This window comes from Myotis lucifugus, unplaced genomic scaffold (assembly GCF_000147115.1).
Source record: "Myotis lucifugus unplaced genomic scaffold, Myoluc2.0 scaffold_131, whole genome shotgun sequence".
Classification (NCBI taxonomy): Eukaryota; Metazoa; Chordata; class Mammalia; order Chiroptera; family Vespertilionidae; genus Myotis; species Myotis lucifugus.
In genome coordinates, this window is record NW_005871179.1 from 680,498 (window position 1) to 699,154 (window position 18,657).

The 18,657-nt window shown below is 41.1% G+C and overlaps 1 protein-coding gene across 4 annotated transcripts in view; it reads left to right on the forward strand.

Annotated features, from left to right (window-relative positions):
- PSMB2 (proteasome subunit beta 2) overlaps positions 1 to 18,657 on the forward strand; it is a 37,141-nt gene that overhangs the window by 11,907 nt on the left and 6,577 nt on the right. The window contains exon 2 of one of the 4 annotated variants that reach the window (XM_023758488.1): positions 3,476 to 3,523. The exons of the other annotated variants lie outside the window; for them this stretch is intronic. The gene's annotated coding sequence lies outside the window, so the exon portion shown is untranslated. The remainder of the gene's footprint in view (positions 1 to 3,475; positions 3,524 to 18,657) is intronic. 4 annotated transcript variants of the gene reach the window in all.

An 18,657-nucleotide genomic window follows, 5' to 3' on the forward strand; every position in this document is an offset into this window, starting at 1 on the left:
GATATATCAAGGCACAAAAGACTGAGAGGTAAGATTCTAAGTTCAAATACTATACTCTTTTATACTCTCTTCTATATTAGTTATTGAACTAATGTTTGTGCATTTGGGAAAACATAAAATGTTCAGTTCTATTAAAATGCCACGCTCTCCATATAGGATTATGTGGATAAGGTATAGATATGTACCCATTGTAGGTATTCAATAAATTTGCCAAATAAATGTCATCCAATTAGGTTCCCATATACCACTGAAAGTTTTATTGTGCATTCATACACTGGAAGGGAATTTTATTAACGTGTTTTTAATGAATGGATGTTACTTCATGAAAGAATTAAAGATCTGAGATCAGCAGGAAGAGATAAAAAAACACAGGTTCAGGGAAATATAAAGAGTCTTCAGTTTAGTTTTTATTTAAGTGCATGTGTACATTTAAGTTGGTCTGTTCCTGGTTAGACCCTAAAGAGCAGGAAAAAGCGCTAATTAGGCTTTTGCTGTGGGTTTGACTCCCCAATTTTGAATATTTATGAGGCTTTTTTGAGCATAGGTTTTAAAGGCAAATATGCCAGATTCCAGTCTCGTCTCTGATTCATACTATTTGTATGATCTTGAATAATTATGTTTGCTGAGTTTCACTTTTTTCATCTGTTAAGAAGGAAGGGGTGATCAAGTGTGGCAAATTAGGAGAACTGAGAATTAACCATATATATATAGAGAGAGAGAGAGAGAGACAGAGAGAGACAGAGAGAGACAGAGAGAGAGACAGATAGACACTATGCAAATTAGGCCAGGATGCCGTAATGGGTCACAACCAGACAGGAGGAGGTTGCACGAACAGGTGAGGCCCAGAGCGAAGAAGGAGACAGACACAGGAGGGGCTGCCTGAGCTGGTGCAGCGGCTCCAGCGGCCCAGAGCGGACTCAGGCAGGAGGCCAGGGGGTGCCTAAGGCGGAAGTCAGGCGCGGTCCCGGCTGCCCTTGGCGCCAGTCAGGCCTGATTCCTGCCACAGCCCGTGGGGTGCTTCCTCGCGCAATTTCAATTGTGTGCTGGGCCTCTAATTGGTTTAATATAATATATTTGGAATGAGTGAATGATGCCTCCTTGGAAAAATAGTAGATATTTAATAAGTGACTCCATCATTTAAGAACTGCTGTTTGGGTTTTTAATAGGATTATTTTGAGAATTTTGTGATGACTTTTAGGGATAGTTCACACGAGGCTTGTTTAAATTCTCATGATTTGATTATTTGGCTATAAAAGGGAGAATGATAAGCAATGGGGCCATTTATTGCTTGAAATGAATTATGTGGCATATTTGGTATAGCCCATCTTAATGCCTTAAAATTTTTCTGTTATTATCTACCAAGATCTCTATTTTATTAACATATGTGGAGACTGAGATATGAACCAGTGAAATCTAATATCCTTGGAGAATGTCATGTTTGTGGCAAGGCTTAGAGCAGCGATTTTCAACCTTTTTCATCTCATGGCACACATAAACTAATTATTGAAATTCTGTGGCACACCAAAAAAAATATATTTTTTGCTGATCGGATAAAAATAGGAATTTTTATGGCAAAACTTTAGTTCTGCTTCATATAGATCAACTCAGCTTGTATCTATTTTATGTATTAGGATTCCGTTCATAATTTTATTTGAAAAAGTGGCTTCACTATCCCCTTCCCATCAAAGGTTAAAAACTAGTAGTATAGCTGAAACTTTTTAATTGGCTGACTCTTCATTCAGTCTATGATTGCGGCTGTACACTGTTTTCTCCTTTCAGCTACCTCTCAACAGCTCAACTTAAGCTCATTGGGGCCACTAGAGTTTTTTCATTTGTTCTACTACCTTTCAAAGAATATTTTTGATTCTTTCACACTGAGTGGTTATTATTGTGTTGACTGTTGTCATTCTTTAATTTGACAGCCTAAGGGAAAAGATGTCAGTGCCTCTGACAAAATAGCTAGTTAGTGCATGTTGTACAACTTCTTTCGGCACGCAGTGTGCCTCTTGGGGCACACTGGTTGAAAATTGCTGGCTTAGAGCAGAATGCTGGCCTCCATTGTGTGTATTCTTCAGGGCTTTCCTACTGCTACTCTGGCCAAAGTATTTTCATAGCACTTTTTCTGAAGTGCTAGGTGAGCCTTTAGTAATTTGTCTTTTTATAGGGCTAAACTTGTAAATGATTAGTAAGTAAACAATAGAAATAGTAAGTTGGAAAAACATATCCAGCCTCGTATAGTGGTTTTTAAATTTTATTCAATGAAGCCGCCTCAGGAATCTCACCAAGGAAGGCCAGTGTGGCAAAACTTTAGTTCTGCTTCATATAAATCAACTCAGCTTGTATCTATTTTATGTATTAGGATTCCGTTCATAATTTTATTTGAAAAAGTAGCTTCACTATCCCCTTCCCATCAAAGGTTAAAAACTAGTAGTATAGCTGAAAGAGCCCTGCTCCAGGAGGTTAGCACTAGCTCTTCGGCAAACTAGTGGAACATCTTAGGAGAAAGAAATAATTTAATTGGATAATTTTTTATGGTTTCTTCTGCCCCTCCAAATAGTACGATTTAAAGATCTGCTGTCAAGACCATAATTAGACTTGAATTTGTTTTGTTTTGTTTTTCAGTGAAAGGGAAAGAATATGTAGGAAAGAATTTCAGGTATAATTTATTTCCAGAAGTGACCATGACTTGTCCCAGGACTCTGGCCTGAATTTAAGTGTGTTTGGTCTAGTTAATAGGCATGTATAGTGTGCTCCTATCCTGGAAGAATCCTATTGTTTTGAACCTTCTATTCTGACCACTAGAGTTATTGTCCTCTTGCCTTTGGTGGCTGGCACAAAGACATCATCTGTTTATATTGGTATAGTGAGGTCATGTGACCTTATGAACAGATGGCCCAGGTGAAACCTTGACTTTTTAGGTCTTGTCCCCTAAATACGACCAGCTTTTGTTACATGTGATTAAAATGTCACTAACAAGGCTAATTTCACATGCTGTTTGGCAAATGTGGTTAGCAGGATGTGACATGACACAGCACTGCCTTCTTCCTCCATGTGCCATCTCCCTTGAGGCCTTATCTCCCCTACTCGCCCCTGTCTCACCCATGCCCAAGCTTGCCTTCCAGCTCACCTGCTCCAGATGGGCGGCACAGTGGGAGGACACTGGCAAAGGCAGATGTGTTTATTTTCCGGAGACAAAATGTTGTGCTGCCGCAGATGGCAGTGCCTTGAAGCAAATGGCAGCCTTTGACACTGCTGCCACATAGCCTGGGCATCTTGACAGACAGAGCTGGCTTACTTTTGGTGATGGGGAAATTGAAAAAAGAAAATCAAGATGCTCATCATAAAACTCATGGAATTTAGTACAAATAGCAATTCTATTAGTCCTGGAGAGCAATTTTCTTTTCCATGAGACTGCAGTTAGTATTTTCACAATGGGCCAAAAGTTATATGTATGTTAATTATTTTTGTCTCATAGCCCTAATAGGACATAAAGAAAAAACTGAAAACATATGGCGATGTTTAGGTGGGTATTCAGTGATACTGCAAAACACTTGTGCATCCCAGGTCATATCTCACAGGAGTCTCTTAGGATTGGTGGTAGGTCATGTCTGCCCCATTGGAGACACTGTTCTATTATCCAAAGGCCCAGGGACAAATGTGCCTTGAAATTGAGATGCCTTAATTAATATGACAGTACTTTATGCTTATAGTGTTTTTCTACCAAGAAGAATAAGAATTCTGATAGCTGCCCTTTTAAGCAGTTGGCTTATACTGTCATTAGGGCTTGACATAAGATATTTAGGAAGATAAAGACTTAGATGTTGAATCATTATACTTACTTGTCTCTCTCCTAAGAAAAAATGGCTTAAGAAGATTCTTCTTTGAAAGTTACTGGCTTTATCAGGAAACCTTTTATTTCCTTCTTTTTAAAAAATATGTGCTGTTTTTCCCAGCCCTAGTGCTGATAGAGTTAGGAGTTTGCAGGTGTAAAGTCCTCCCCCTCCCCTTCCCCATCTCTCTCCAGGGGGTTATATGTGAGAAGGTGTTGCTTTCTCACTCAGAGAGCATATATGTGCTACCCTGTTGGATGCCTGCTGTGAGCAGAGAGAACCCCTGTTCTGGTTGAATGGAATGATGCTATTGGGTGGCTGGGATTATGCAACCCCATAATGCCAAGTATCCACTTAAAGCATCTTTCCTACCCACAGTGGAGGTAGAGCAATATAGGTAATTGGTCTAAATTTGTATTCTTTTGAAACTTGTGTCTTGAAAATTATATGATTTCCTATCATGGTATGGGTTAAGCCAGGAGCAGCAAAGTACTGTGTCTGCTTAGTAAAAACATACTGTTATTTTATTCATTCATTCATCACCCAAGGATATGTTCTTATTGATTTTTAGAGAGAGAGAAAGAGAGAGAAACATCAATGTGAGAGAGAGAAACATCTATCGGTTGCCTCCCATATGTGCCCTGACTGGGTTAGTTTTGTGCCCTAACTGGGATTCATCCTGAAACCTTTCAGTATACGGGATGACACTCTTAACCAGCTGAGCCACCTGGCCAGGAAACATGCTTGTAGTTTTTAAATGTTTGCCATTGGAAGTTCCCGTTTACCCGAACTTTTAAGATTGCTTTAAACCAGTATCCTGGCCTGTGTGGGCATGCCCTTACACACTCACAGATACAAATATACATATACCCTGGCATCTTGGTGCCTCTTTATCTGCCCTGGCCCAGAACCATGCAAGGATATGAACCCAGGGGCTGATTCCAAAAACTCTGTGAGATTTTCTTTATTCTCTCCTAAAAAATAAGTATCTAAAATGGAAGACAGTGGGGTCTTGGATGGGGAAAGAGTTGACGGTTTTGTTTCTTGACCTGGGAAGTAGTTACATGCATATTCACTTTATTCCTTAAACTGTATATGTATATTTTATGCATTTTTATATGTATGTATTATTTCATTTAAAAAGTTTAAGAAAATAAAAAGGAAGGATTAAAGGGCATGAAAGCACAACATATTTTTTGAAAAAGTTAAAAATGAATAAAGTAAGTTCATGGAGTACTACTTGGCTATAAAAAAAAGAAAATCTTAACTTTTAGTGACAGCATGGATGGATGTGGAAATTATGCTAAGTGAAAGAAGCGAGTTAAAGACATACCTTACGATCTTACTTATATAAGGAATCTAATCAACAAAATAACAAACAAAATAGAAACAGAAGCATAGTTACATAGAACACACTGGCAGCTGTTAGAGGGGTGGGGGATTTAGGGGCTGGGTGAAAAAAGGTGAAGGAATTAACCAAAAAATATACATGTATGACACATAGACTCGGACTACAGTATAATGATAGCCAGAGGGAAAGGAGGGTGGGAAGAGGTGGAAGTGGACAAAGGGAGGATAAATGGGGATGGAAAAAGACTTGCCCTAGCTGGTTTGGCTCGGTGGATAGAGCATTGGCCTGCAGACTGAAGGGTCGCGGGTTTGATTCGGTCAGGGGCACATGCCTGGGTTGCGGGCTCGATCCCCAGTGGAGGGTGTGCGGGAGGCGGCCATTCAGTGGTTCTCTCTCATCATTGATGTTTCTCTCTCTCTCTCCCCCTCTTCTTTCCTCTCTAAAATCAATAAGAAATGTTTTGGGAAAAAAAAGGAAAGAGACTTGACATTGGGTGGTAAGCACATGATACAGTGTGCAGATGATGTTTTATTGAGTTGTACACTTGAAACCTGTATGGTTTTATTAGCCAGTGTCTCTATAATAAATTCAATAACATAAAAATAATTAAATTTTAAAAAGAAAGTTAAAACTTAAAAATAAGTTTAGATTTACCTTTATTTTTGAGTATAGACAGTAGAGCAAATAGGATTAGCTAGACCAGAAAGAAAAGGGAGAGGGAATAGTAATTATCTGCGATTCTTTCTAAACTAAAATAACCTGCCAGAATTTCACATTTCCCTTTCTCATCCTAATGTGTGCCATTCCCTATAATTGAGAAGTTCCATCGGTGCTGATATTCATTCATTCAGCAAATCTACAGCCTGCATTGTCCTTAGGGCTATAGGAAGCAGAGGTGCAAAGCTCAGTGTGAGCCTTCAGGATGGGGAAGTAGAGAAATAAACAGTCATTGCAGAGTGACAACTGCTATAATAGCCATACAGATGGATAGGTGCTCTGAGAACAGAGTCTAACCTGAACGTTGAAGGACCAGCTGTCAGTAAGGCAAAGATGAAACAAAAGGGAAAACTGAAAGTGTAGACCAAGGAGGTGTATAAGAGAATGTGTTAGGGTTAGGCACAGTGGTTTTCTAATGATGTTTGGGGCAGGGTCAAATAGTCCTTCTCTGAGACTCCTACTCCTAATTTTTAATCTGTTTTAACTGGCAGGGTACTATATACAAATCAGGACTCTACTGATTGAATAACAGACATAAATAAATGTCTTTATATAGTTTTTATTACATAGCTAACATCCAAAATAAAGTAGTTTGTTAAATGCAGCTGAGGTTTTTAGGGGAATGGTAAGAGATTGAAAGTAGAGAGGTAGTCCACGTTATGAAAATTTTAATGAAAAAGCTTTATGCTAACCCTGGCCGATTGCTCAGTGGTTAGAGCGTTGGCCCATGGACTGAAGGTTCGTAGGTTCTATTTCAGTTCATGGTCTGTACCTCAGTTGCAGGCACAATCCTTGGCCGGGTTGGGTTGCATGCAGGAGGCAACCAATCAATGTAAGATCAGTGTTTCTCTCTTTTTGTCTCTCCCCCTCCCTTCCATTCTCTTTAAAATAGAATCAATGGAATAGAAATGCCTGGGTGACGATTAACAAAAAAGATAAAGTTTTATGCTAAAAGCATTGGGGCTCTCTGGAAACTTGTTGGCTATGAGGGGGTTCACATCAAACGAAATTTAGTTAGACCATTGGCTGCTCTTTGGTAGAGCTTTTGGGGAAAGAAGCAGGGAGACCAACGAGAAGCTTCCATCCATCGAAGAAGCAGGATTAACTTGTATTGAACCTAGATTGCCGATGGGGAGCACTGTGTTCTAATAGAAGGGGTCCTAAATAGCCTTCTCCCCAAAATTTCCTTAATAATCTTCATCTAGTTGCTATGGACATCTGAAACATATACAATCATATATAGTCTTTTTTTCCCCAGTGGATTTATTTACTTGTTTGCTTATTTTTATCCTCACCTGAGGGTATGTTTTTATTGCTTTTAGAGAGAGAGGAAGGGAGAGAGAAATATCGATCGGTTGTTTCCCCTTATGTGCCCCAACAGGGACTGAACCCGCAACTTAGGTATGTGTCCTGCCCAGGAATTGAACCTGCAACCTTTTTGGTGCCTGGGACCATGCTTTAACCCAGCGGTTGCCCATCTTTCAGACGTCACGGACCACCAGTGGTCCGTGGACCACCAGTTGGCTACCGCTGCTCTAACCAATTGAGCCAACTAGCCAGGGCAGCAGATTTATTTATTAACTCAGGGAGATGTGTCAGCGCTGATGTTCAACATAAATAAATACTCATGGGCATGTTTAGGATGTATTACTTAATATATTGCCTTGTGTAGAAAGCATATCTTCTGCACTTGAATTTTTGAGAACTGCCTTAAAGGTATATGGAATCTTAAATTTTCCCTGGAAACTGTCAGCTCATTAAAAAGAAGAATTCAAGTGGCCTTGTTGCAGACATGGTGTTGTTGGTTTTGCCATTGCACAATCAGCAATTTTATTTTGATGTTATTTGGAGAAAACAGTATTTTTGATTAGCAAGTAAAATTAATGTAGAAAACAAATACTGTGTTAACTAGTTGGTATAATAAGGCATCTGTGCCATGTTGCATTTCAACTCATTAAATTTCTAAACTTCTAATTACAATAAGATTACAACTTTAATAGGAGAACGTTCAAACTTGGGGTTAGTCATGGCTTTAGAGAAGTAAAATTTACAGAAATTTTGGAATTATTGAAGGGGAACTCTAAAATATAGTTTTGCTAAAAATTGAAATATATACAATATTTATTTATTTACTTTTGCTCCTATAATTCAGATTCAGTTAACATTTATTGGTCACTTACTACTTAGTAGGCCATCTTCCAGGAACTTTAACACAGGGAGCACTTTTCATTTTTCACAGCTACCAGGCAAGCAGTATTATCTCTTACATTCAGGTGGGCACTTGGGGCTCCAAGGCCAGGTGACTACCATAGGTAACATAAATATAAAGTGATAAAGGGCCTAGCCGGTTTGGCTCAATGGATAGAGCGTCGGCCTGCGGACTGAAGGGTCCCAGGTTCAATTCTGGTCAAGGGCACATGCCCAGGTTGTGGGATCGATCCCCAGTGGGGGTTGTGCAGGAGGCAGCTGATCGATGATTCTCTTTCATCGTTGATGTTTCTATCTCTCTCTTCCTCTCCCTTCCTCTCTGAAATCAATAAAAATACATTTTTTTAAAAAGTGATAAAGGCACATTTGATCTCAGAGCTTCATTGCTTTTTTTATCTTACAACTTACGGCATCTAAAAATCATAGGTTATTCAAATAATTTAAAGGGTGTTTTTCAAATTTTTAAAAATGTTTTTATTGATGTTTTTCAAATTTTTAAAAATGTTTTTATTGATTTCAGAGAGGAAGGGAGAGGGAGAGAGAAATAGAAACATCAATAATGAGAATCATCAATCACCTACCTCATGAACGCCCCTACAGGGGATCGAGTCCGAAACTCCGGACATGTGCCCTGACCAGGAATTGAACCATGACCTCCTGGTTCATGGGTTGATGGTCATCCACTGAGCTACACTGGCCAGGCTAAAAGGTATTTTAACTTTAAAGTTTAAAACAGGGGTGGGCAAACTTTTTGACTCAAGGGCCACAATGGGTTCTTAAACTGGACCGGAGGGCCGGAACAAAAGCATGGATGGAGTGTTTGTGTGAACTAATATAAATTCAAAGTAAACATCATTACATAAAAGGGTACGGTCTTTTTAGTTTTATTCATTTCAAATGGGCCGGATCCGGCCCTTTAGTTTTATTCATTTCAAATGGGCCGGATCCGGCCCGTGGGCCGTAGTTTGCCACGGCTGGTTTAAAATGTTGATTGTAAATGCAGGAACATTCCTGAACTTAAGTTCAAGAACTCAACCATTATAAGAATTTTTTCCAGTGTGTTAAGCAAAAACATTTGAACATAAGTTAATCATTATTAAAGAAAAATGAAGACTATTTTTACATTATGATTTTTGTATCTGCCAACATCAAACAGATATACTAAATAGACTTTCAGAGAATGACCTAAGGCAGAGAAAAGAAAAGGGAAACCTTGGTTAGACAGTCTCACTTTCTAAGTAAAGTTTCTTTTATTTTGTTTTGGGCTTTTGAAAATGAAAGGTTTGCTTTGTTTGAGACACATTTGCTCCCTCTTTTTCTCAATTTAGTGTGAAAATTTATAAACATGGGCCAGTTTGGTTTTTAGTGCTACAAAAGATAAATGTATCTGAAACAGGAGAGAGGAAAAAAAGCCAGACACTTAGTTTAACTTACCTTCCTTGTTGTGAAGTTCAGTATAGTTTTCCAATCCTGATCAGTCACAGAATTAATAGGATACTGTTTTCACCTTCCAAATTCATAGCTTACTAGTTCACAGTCTTAGAGGGTAGCCTTCCTGCTTCATCTGTCTTTTTTCTTTTCTTTTTTAAATTAAATCTTTATTCAGATTATTACAGTTGTTCCTCTTCCCCCCCCCCCCCCATAGCTCCCATCCACCCGGTTCCCACCCCACCCTTTGCCCTTACCCTCCCCCCCCACTGTCCTCATCCATAGGTGTATGATTTTTGTCCAGTCTCTTCCCGCACCTCCCACACCCTTCCCCCCCCCGAGAATAGTCAGTCCACTCCCTTTCTATGCCCCTGATTCTATTATATTCACCAGTGTATTCTGTTCATCAGACTATTTATTCACTTGATTTTTAGATTCACTTGTTGATAGATGTGTATTTGTTGTTCATAATTTGTATCTTTACCTTTTTCTTCTTCCTCTTCTTACAGGATACCTTTCAGCATTTCAAATAATACTGGTTTGGTGGTGATGAACTCCTTTAGCTTTTTCTTATCTGTGAAGCTCTTTATCTGACCTTCAATTCTGAATGATAGCTTTGCTGGATAAAGTAATCTTGGTTGTAGGTTCTTGGCATTCATCATTTTGAATATTTCTTGCCACTCCCTTCTGGCCTGCATAGTTTCTGTTGAGAAATCAGCTGACAATCATATGGGTACTCCCTTGTAGGTAACTGACTGTCTTTCTCTTGCTGCTTTTAAGATTCTCTCTTTGTCTTTTGCTCTTGGCATTTTAATTATGATGTGTCTTGGTGTGGTCCTCTTTGGATTCCTTTTGTTTGGGGTTCTCTGGGCTTCCTGAACTTCTAATTCTAAGTCTATTTCTTTCACCAGGCAGGGGAAGTTTTCCGTCATTATTTCTTCAAATAGGTTTTCAATATCTTGCTCTCTCTCTTCTTCTGGCACCCCCATAATTCAGATGTTGGTACGCTTGAAGTTGTCCCAGAGGCTCCTTACACTATCTTCATATTTTTTAATTATTTTTGCTTTTTGCTTTTCTGGTTGGGTGTTTTTTGCTTCTTCGTATTTCAAATCTTTGACTTGATTCTTGCGATCCTCTAGTCTGTTGTTGGAACTCTGTATAATATTCTTTATTTCAGTCAGTGTATGCTTAATTTCTAGTTGGTCCTTTTTCATATCCTCTAGGGTCTCACTAGATTTCTTGAGGGTCTCACTAAATTTATCGGCGGTTTCTAGAAAATTCTTGAAAAACCTTATAACCATGGTTTTGAACTCTATATCCAGTAGTTTGCTTTCCTCTATTTCTGTCATTTGTGACCTGTTTCTTTGTCTCCGCATTTTTTATGCTTCCCTGTGTTGATAGAGTGGCTTTCTGTGCTAGGTGTCCTATAGGGCCCAGTGGCTCAGCCTCCCCAATTACCTGAGGTGGACACTCTTGGTGCACCCCTTTGTGGGCTTTGTGCACAGTCTTGTTGTAGTTAAGCCTTGATTGTTATAGGTATCACTGGGAGGAATTGACCTACAGGCCAATTGGCTGTGAGAATCAACTGTGTCTGCAGTGGGAGAACTTCTGTGCTGGAGACACCCTTATGGGGCAAGACTTGCTTCAGTGAGGCTTTGGTGCTCACTGAGTCTGCCCCCTGAGTGTGTCCCTTATGGATCTGAGGAGTTGTAATCTGGATGGTCCCACTCTGACCACTGGGTACACTGGCTCTTGGATTTCTAAAGAGGTGCTAATTTAGCCTCTGCCTGAGACTACCCAGCAGGAGCTATGGAGAGATCTGCAGATTCCTCTTCTTTGGGGTTTGGAGGTGCCCAGATGAGGCCCAGCTGTGAAGCAATGCAAGCTGCTGTGGGGCCTTGGGCCTTCTTTTGGAAGTTCTGGGTCTCTGACCCAGCTGCAGTTTGTTAGGTAATTTTCAGATTGCAAGGGCCAGGCCTTTCATATGCAAAAGCCTCTGCTCACAGCTTGGGTGGGGCGGGGTCTCAGGGAATCAACAGGGTCGAGCAAACAGCTATGGCTGCTCCTCAGTCCTACTCTAAGAGGCCCCACGTCTCAGTGTCCCGCGGTAATTGCTGCAAGCACCTCAGAGAAAGCTGCCCTCGAGATCTGCCCGATGCCAGACAGTCCAGTTTCTCCCTGTATGAGTCTGGGTCCCCAGAGACTCACCCGGAACTGGAGTTCAGAGCAGTCAGGAGCTTGTGTCTCCCACCCGATTGAAAAAGACAACCGCGTCCTCAGTTGCCAGCCCTTTCCACATGCGAGCCTCCATACCTCTGCACTTTACTTCCGCACCTCCTCTGAGTCTCAGTGTGCTTTTCTCTTTCCTTCTAGTTGTAGAATTTTCACTCAGCCAGCCTTCCTGTGGTTCTGAATGATGTTTGTTTGTTTTGTCTTTTACTTGTATTTTTGAAGTGGTTGTGCGAGGCAGCAATTTCAGGTGTTTACCTATGCTGCCATCTTGGTTTCTCCATCTTGGTTTCTCCATCTGTCTTCTTTCACTTCTTCACCTGCTCTCTCTCCAGTCCTACCTCTCACCTTTCTCACTCACAATCTCCTCTTCATACCAGATCACTTGCATTTCCCCTAACCTGCTCTGGTTTTCTCTAGTATTTGTGCCTTTGTCCTAGGTGTCCTGTGCTAGGTGTCCTATAGGGCCCAGTGGCTCAGCCTCCCCAATTACCTGAGGTGGACACTCTTGGTGCACCCCTTTGTGGGCTTTGTGCACAGTCTTGTTGTAGTTAAGCCTTAATTGTTGGAGGTATCACTGGGAGGAATTGACCTACAGGCCAATTGGCTGTGAGAATCAACTGTGTCTGCAGTGGGAGAACTTCTGTGCTGGAGACACCCTTATGGGGCAAGACTTGCTGATCATTCTCCCCTAAATATACTTCCACATTTCCAAATGGCATTCTTCAGGGACACTTTCTCTGTACTTTCCCACACACATACATCACCCTCAGCTTTGTGTTCTCAAGGCAATCTAGGAATACCTCTGCCAGTATCCCTTTGTATTTGTTTTCTTCATTGCCTTCCACATGTAAACATAGGAATGTGTGTTTGTGTAAATGAAACTTTTATTTTTTTCATTAACATTTATTATTTATTAAATTCTTATCTTCTGAAAGAGATATTTTTATCAGCCTCATTTTCCTGATGAGGAGATGGAGGCACAGACAAAACAACAAAGTTCCCAGCTGGTAAGTGGAAGGGCTAGGATTCGAACCTTGCAGGCTGAGTCCAGAGCCAGAGATCTCTGCTGCATCAAGTCTCTGCCAGAAACGGAGCTTTAGGAGGAGCACAACAGGGCATGGTGGGAACTGTCACAAACAGTGACTGGATTCTGCTTTCCTTAGCTGATAGCCCTCCCACTTCCCTCAGGGTAAAAGCCCAGCAGGCCATAAGGCCCTGCATGATCCCTCCCTGCCCTCACCTCCTCCCTGCTCTCACCTCCTCCCTGTCTTCCAGCCACATAGGGCCCGCTGTTTCTCCAATACCCGAGATACAGTCCAACCTCAAGGTCTTTGCACTGGCTGTTCCCTGCACTGGCTGTTCCCTCCACCTGAAACAGTTTTTTTTTAAATCCAGCAGGAAAACAAAACACTTCTGTGGGCTGATTGCTGTCTGAGGGAGGGCAGTTTGCGAGCCCACAGAGGGCTTGGTAGTAAATGGTAAATGAAACTTTTTATTGGCTGACTCTTCATTCAGTCTATGATTGCAGCTGTACACTGTTTTCTCCTTTCAGCTACCTCTCGACAGCTCAACTTAAGCTCATTGGGGCCACTAGAGTTTTTTCATTTGTTCTACTACCTTTCCCCTTACTGAGATTTCTTTTAACAACTCTTTCTCCCTCATCCTCTAGTCTACTAGTTAGCAATTCCTATCAGTTCTATCTTCTGAAATTTCATGTCTTCTCCTCTATCCTTATTGCTTCTGCAGTGTTCTAAGACATGAAAAAGGCTTGGATTGGCAGGAGGGGAGGGTGGGAATAGTTTTCACTGGCTCCTCCATGGATTATAGACTGAAGTTCATCTTCTTTAGGAAGCCAATGCCAGTATTCGTCAGTTCCTCTCATTACATTTCCTCTCTGCTTGCTGCTGAAATTCACTAAGTATACATGTCCCATATTCATCACTACCCAGATAGTCCATGTTTCTCTGTTTATTCATCACTACCCAGATAGTCCATGTTTCTCTGTTTATTGGCCTTCACATATGCTGTTTCTTCCATCTGGAATCCTTTGTACCCTGTCTACCTTTCAGATTCAGGCTTCCATCTTCATCACCTGGCATAATGCTTCTCAGAGTAAATGCCAAATAACATTTATTGAATCTATAATATATTCACATTCCAAATGCAAACTGAAATTGACTGGGGCATCTGTCCATTTCATAGTCTCAAAGAAATCTTGCAGGACTTGGTTGAAGTCTTAAGGCATAGTCATTGTTATTAGGAAAAAAAAAGGATTGATGATTTCCTTTTAAAAAGGCTGTGTCAAAGAGGATACAAACAATTCTGTATTGCTTAGGCATTAGGGATAGATAGTTCTTCCCCAGCCCCATCTCCATCCAGAGAACCATAATCTTTTAGTGCTAGAAAAGGTACTTGTTAAATCAAGTTGGATGTTGCTGAAATCTTTTGAGATCTTTTTGTTTGAAATGGTGAACATTGCAAGTTATACCATCAAATCCACCTAAAGCAAATAGCTAGTAAATTCTTCTTATCATTGGAAACTAGGGGCCCAATGCACAAATTTGTGCACCTTGAAAGAAACTGTGGGCCACGAGGCTGTGGTGGGCACAGGGGCAGGTCTCAGCCCATCCTCCGCACCCCAGCCTGGCCCCTCCTGCCGTGGCCCCTGGTCCCCTGTCTGCTGGCAGCTCCACACGCGCTGCCTTCGCTCCCACACGCTGATGGCACCAGCCCCACTTGCACCCACTGACAGCATGGAGTGATTGGGGCTGGTGCCAGCAGCAGGTGCAAGCAGGCGGCTGCCGGCCCCGATCGCCCCTCAGGAGCAGGGGGAGGTAGAGAAGGCCTGAGGGGTGATTGGGGCCGGTAGCCACCACTCGCACCCGCTGACGCCACCAGGCGCCAGCAGAGCCTGCGAGTGCTGGGCAGGACCGCAGTACGTGGGAGCAAAGAAGCCCCGCCTTGGTCTGGCACCCCCACTCATCTGCTCCACCATTCTGCCAAGGCCGACGCCTGGTATGTTCCACGCACCCCCTGGTGGTCAGCACATGTCATAGCAACTGGTTGTTCCGCCATTCAGTCTATTTGTATATTAGGGTTTTATATATATAGATAAGCTCTTGATTTAGAGTTCAGAGCACCAGTATAAGAAAAATAATTCATCCATCTTATTTGTTAATGAAGTTGAAATTTTGGGCACTGCAAAGCAGTTAAGGGGTTGGTATCTATTTATCATCACATGTATTTATTGAGTACCTACTATATATCTTACATAGTTTTAAACCCTTTAGAGCAGTGGTCACCAACCTTTCGGACCTCATGGACCACCAGTGGTCCATGGACCACTGGTTGGTGACCGCTGCTTTAGAGGAGTCATAATGGTTGGGTGTTAAACCTGCCCTTTTTAAACTTAAAATATTATTGGTCACATAATACGTAATGCATGAAATAGAGAACAATAGATGCTGGTATGCAAAGTAGTACATTCTGAAATATTTGAGTGTGAAACTGACATTTACATATTGAATCATATTTTCACACTAATTTCCATTTTGTAGAGGCAGCATGGTTTCCTAGAAAAGCACACAAGACTTGGAATCAAGAAGTCTGAATTCTGGAACTGACTCTAACACTAATTAGCTGTGTAGTTTAGGGCAAGTCACTGTCTCTTCTTTGAGCCGAGTCCCCATGTTTGTGAAAGAGATGTTAGATAAACTAATTGAGCTTTTAGGTCCCTCCTAACTATGAACTGCATTTTTGTGAAATATTCTCAGTGGCAAAGATAGAATTTTAGGTAGCTTTGACAATTGGCTGCACTAAAAGAAATAGCAGGCACTTCCTTTTGAAGCCCTGTCTTTGTGTAGTGTATTTAGAAGTCTATTTATTAAAACACTCACCACTAGACAAGTCCTTTGTCCCATTAATAGTTCTGCATCTCCTTCCAAATTACTGTCCCTCCAGGAATGGAAGTATACTTCACACACTGCTTAATGTTCCAAGGTGCAGCACATAGCAAAAGAAGCTGCACTGTTTTCCAAGGCACCTCTCAGCAATGTCGTTCTATTCAATTAGAGGTGGCAAAGGCTGGCCCGGCTCCAAAGGAAGACTGTCAATTCCTCTTTTTCTGTGTCCACGCTCGGCAGGATGCTTCCTCACGCCCACCTCTCTCCCCCTTGCTGTGACTTTGGCTTCCGCCAGATGTCACACTGCTGCTTGTCACCACCCAGACTCTCATCACTGATTTTGTTGTTTCAGTGTATTTATCACAACTGTTTTCTTTAGCTGTAAAATTTATGGAATTTCACACTCTTCTTAATCACTACAGTATTTCTTTTTCATGAAAGAGGAAATATGCAAGGAGTTGTATGCATAAGAGTTGGAGGGAGGGAAATGTTTCATTTAACTTAAGGAAAGTTTACTTGTGTTTGCATATTAGTATATATTCAATATATTTTGTATTAATTTCAGGTGTATAGCATAGTGATTAGGCAATCATATCTTTTACAAAGTGTTCCCCCTGATATTTCCAATACCCACCTGGCAGCATATATAGTTATTACAATATTATTGGCTATATTCCCTATGCTGTACTTTACATCCCTGTGACTATTTTGTAACTACCAATTTGTACTTCTTAATCCCTTCACTTTTTTCACCCATCCCCCAACCCCCTCCTCCTGGCAACTATCGGATGTACCTTGTTTTTATCCTGTTATATAGATGAAGAAGATCTTAAAATGGCTTAAAGCTCTCCACTTTAAAAATAAGTTTATGTCGTATATTTTTTTAAGGGAGGAAAAGATACAACATTTGTCTAGGTTATTTTTTTCCCACTTGTAAAGAGGCAAAATTGGGTGGTACCTTATTTTAGAAGCTAAAGTTCATTTTGAATACTCAGGATGGTCCATTTAAAATTTTTTTTTCTTTTTTTAGTATATCAGATACAACTTTAAGCACGTTGGTATTTGTACTGTGAACTGTTGCATGTTTTCAATGAAAACACTAAAAATAAGAGATTAGGTTAAGTGACTAACTTTTCTAAAGCCACACATCTGGTAATAGAGCCAAATTTCAAATTCAGGGTCTATTCTGCAGTTAGCCCAGCTGTTTCATCTGGGGCATTTATGTTCTTATTTAATTCTAAATACTTGACCTGTATCCTAAATTTTTCTTTACTTAGCAGCCCATGTCTAAAGGGAGGTAGAAAGAGAAGAATGCAAGAGTCTAGCAAAAAGCAACAATATTTGTGCATTGAGAGAGAGGGTAGCAATTGATTTAAACTTGAACCAGTTCTCAAAACTAGGACTTGTCACTTTCTGACATTTGTTTAGTGGTTTTCTTAATCTTTCCACTTGTGATACTAGGCATTAACCATATATATATAATTAAAACATATATAATGCATTCTGGTATGATTATTATTCATTCAACAAATATTTATTGAGCATGCACTATATGCTTATACATCCTTGAACAAGCCAGACAGTCCTGCCTTCATGGAGCTTATAATTAGTATAAATATTTGAATAGATGGGTTGTGTCTTAAACATACTAAGTATTTCCCTAAACATTCCCCAAGCAGTCACATGTGTTGTATGTTGTCAGACTAGCACAAAATTGAATGGCTTGGAATTTGTCTAATTCCAAGAAAACATTAATGAATCAGGAGTATAACAATCAAGAAATCCATAACTGTGGGTTAATCACTTGGAATGTCATGATTCTTAGAAGAGCAAGAGAATGACAGTACACAAGACTTTATTTGAAATTTTAAAAAACTAGTGTGAACCAGAGATCTTTGATGGAGCATTGTCAGAAGGATTTCAGAAACTGCAAGTTGTTACACAGATGTATTGATTTAATTAGTCTAGATAACACCATTTATTTATGCTTAAGCATCTCACACATGCAAGAGTTGGTAATTCGAAGTCACACAATAATTTGTGAGTTATCTTCTGTACCACGTGTTGTAGCTTCTGAATACCAACTTTGACAAGTGTGTGTGTCAGATACTTAAGCATAAATAAATGATATATAGAACAGTTAAGCAATAGAGTTTACTTTATGAATTCTATTGACATAATCTATATATATAAAAGCCTAACCAACTGTTATGACTGGAATGACCGGTCGACCAGTCACTTTGACATGCACTGACCACCAGGGGGCGGATGCTCAATGCAGGAGCTGCTCCCTGGTGGTCAGTGCATTCCCACAGCAGGAGTGCCGCTCAAGCCGGGCTCACGGCTGGCAAGCAGAGTGGTGGCACCCAGCCCCAGCTCAAGCTTCGTCCTGGCCACCTGCCACTTAGCGCACTGCTACATCCCTCATGCCCCATAAGCCTGCAGTTACAATCTCCAGAGACCAGTTGAAGCGCAGATACTTGGAGTAACCAGGACGAGCCTGATAATGCCGCCCTCTGCCTCGGGCATCAAGATCTCATCCCTTACCAATTGCCCCGGAGCTACAGAGGAAGACAGCAATATAACAAGGTGGAAACTGACAGTCGGGGTAAAAGTCAAAGAGAGATGGATCTGAAAGGTGGAGGCATGGGCAACAGAGCACCCCTGCCCCCCAAGATCCCCAACTTAATATTGTTCACCTCGGAGCATCTCTTATCTGGCTCTGAGCGGTGGAAAGCATCCAGCATGGCCCAAGGCATCCACCGAGGACCTCCCGGCAGGCAAGGTGCGACCCTGGCCGCAGAAGGGACATTTGGAAATATTTTTTCAGGAAGCTGTGGGGAGGAAGACAAACTCCCCATGCAACTTCCCGGTGGCTCACAGGGACATGGAAACTTCCCGGGCACACAAGCATGGGCTCCCAATTTCCTTTCAATGTGCATGAATCCGTGCACCAGGCCAGTCGTTTCATGTAAAATCTTTTGGTGGT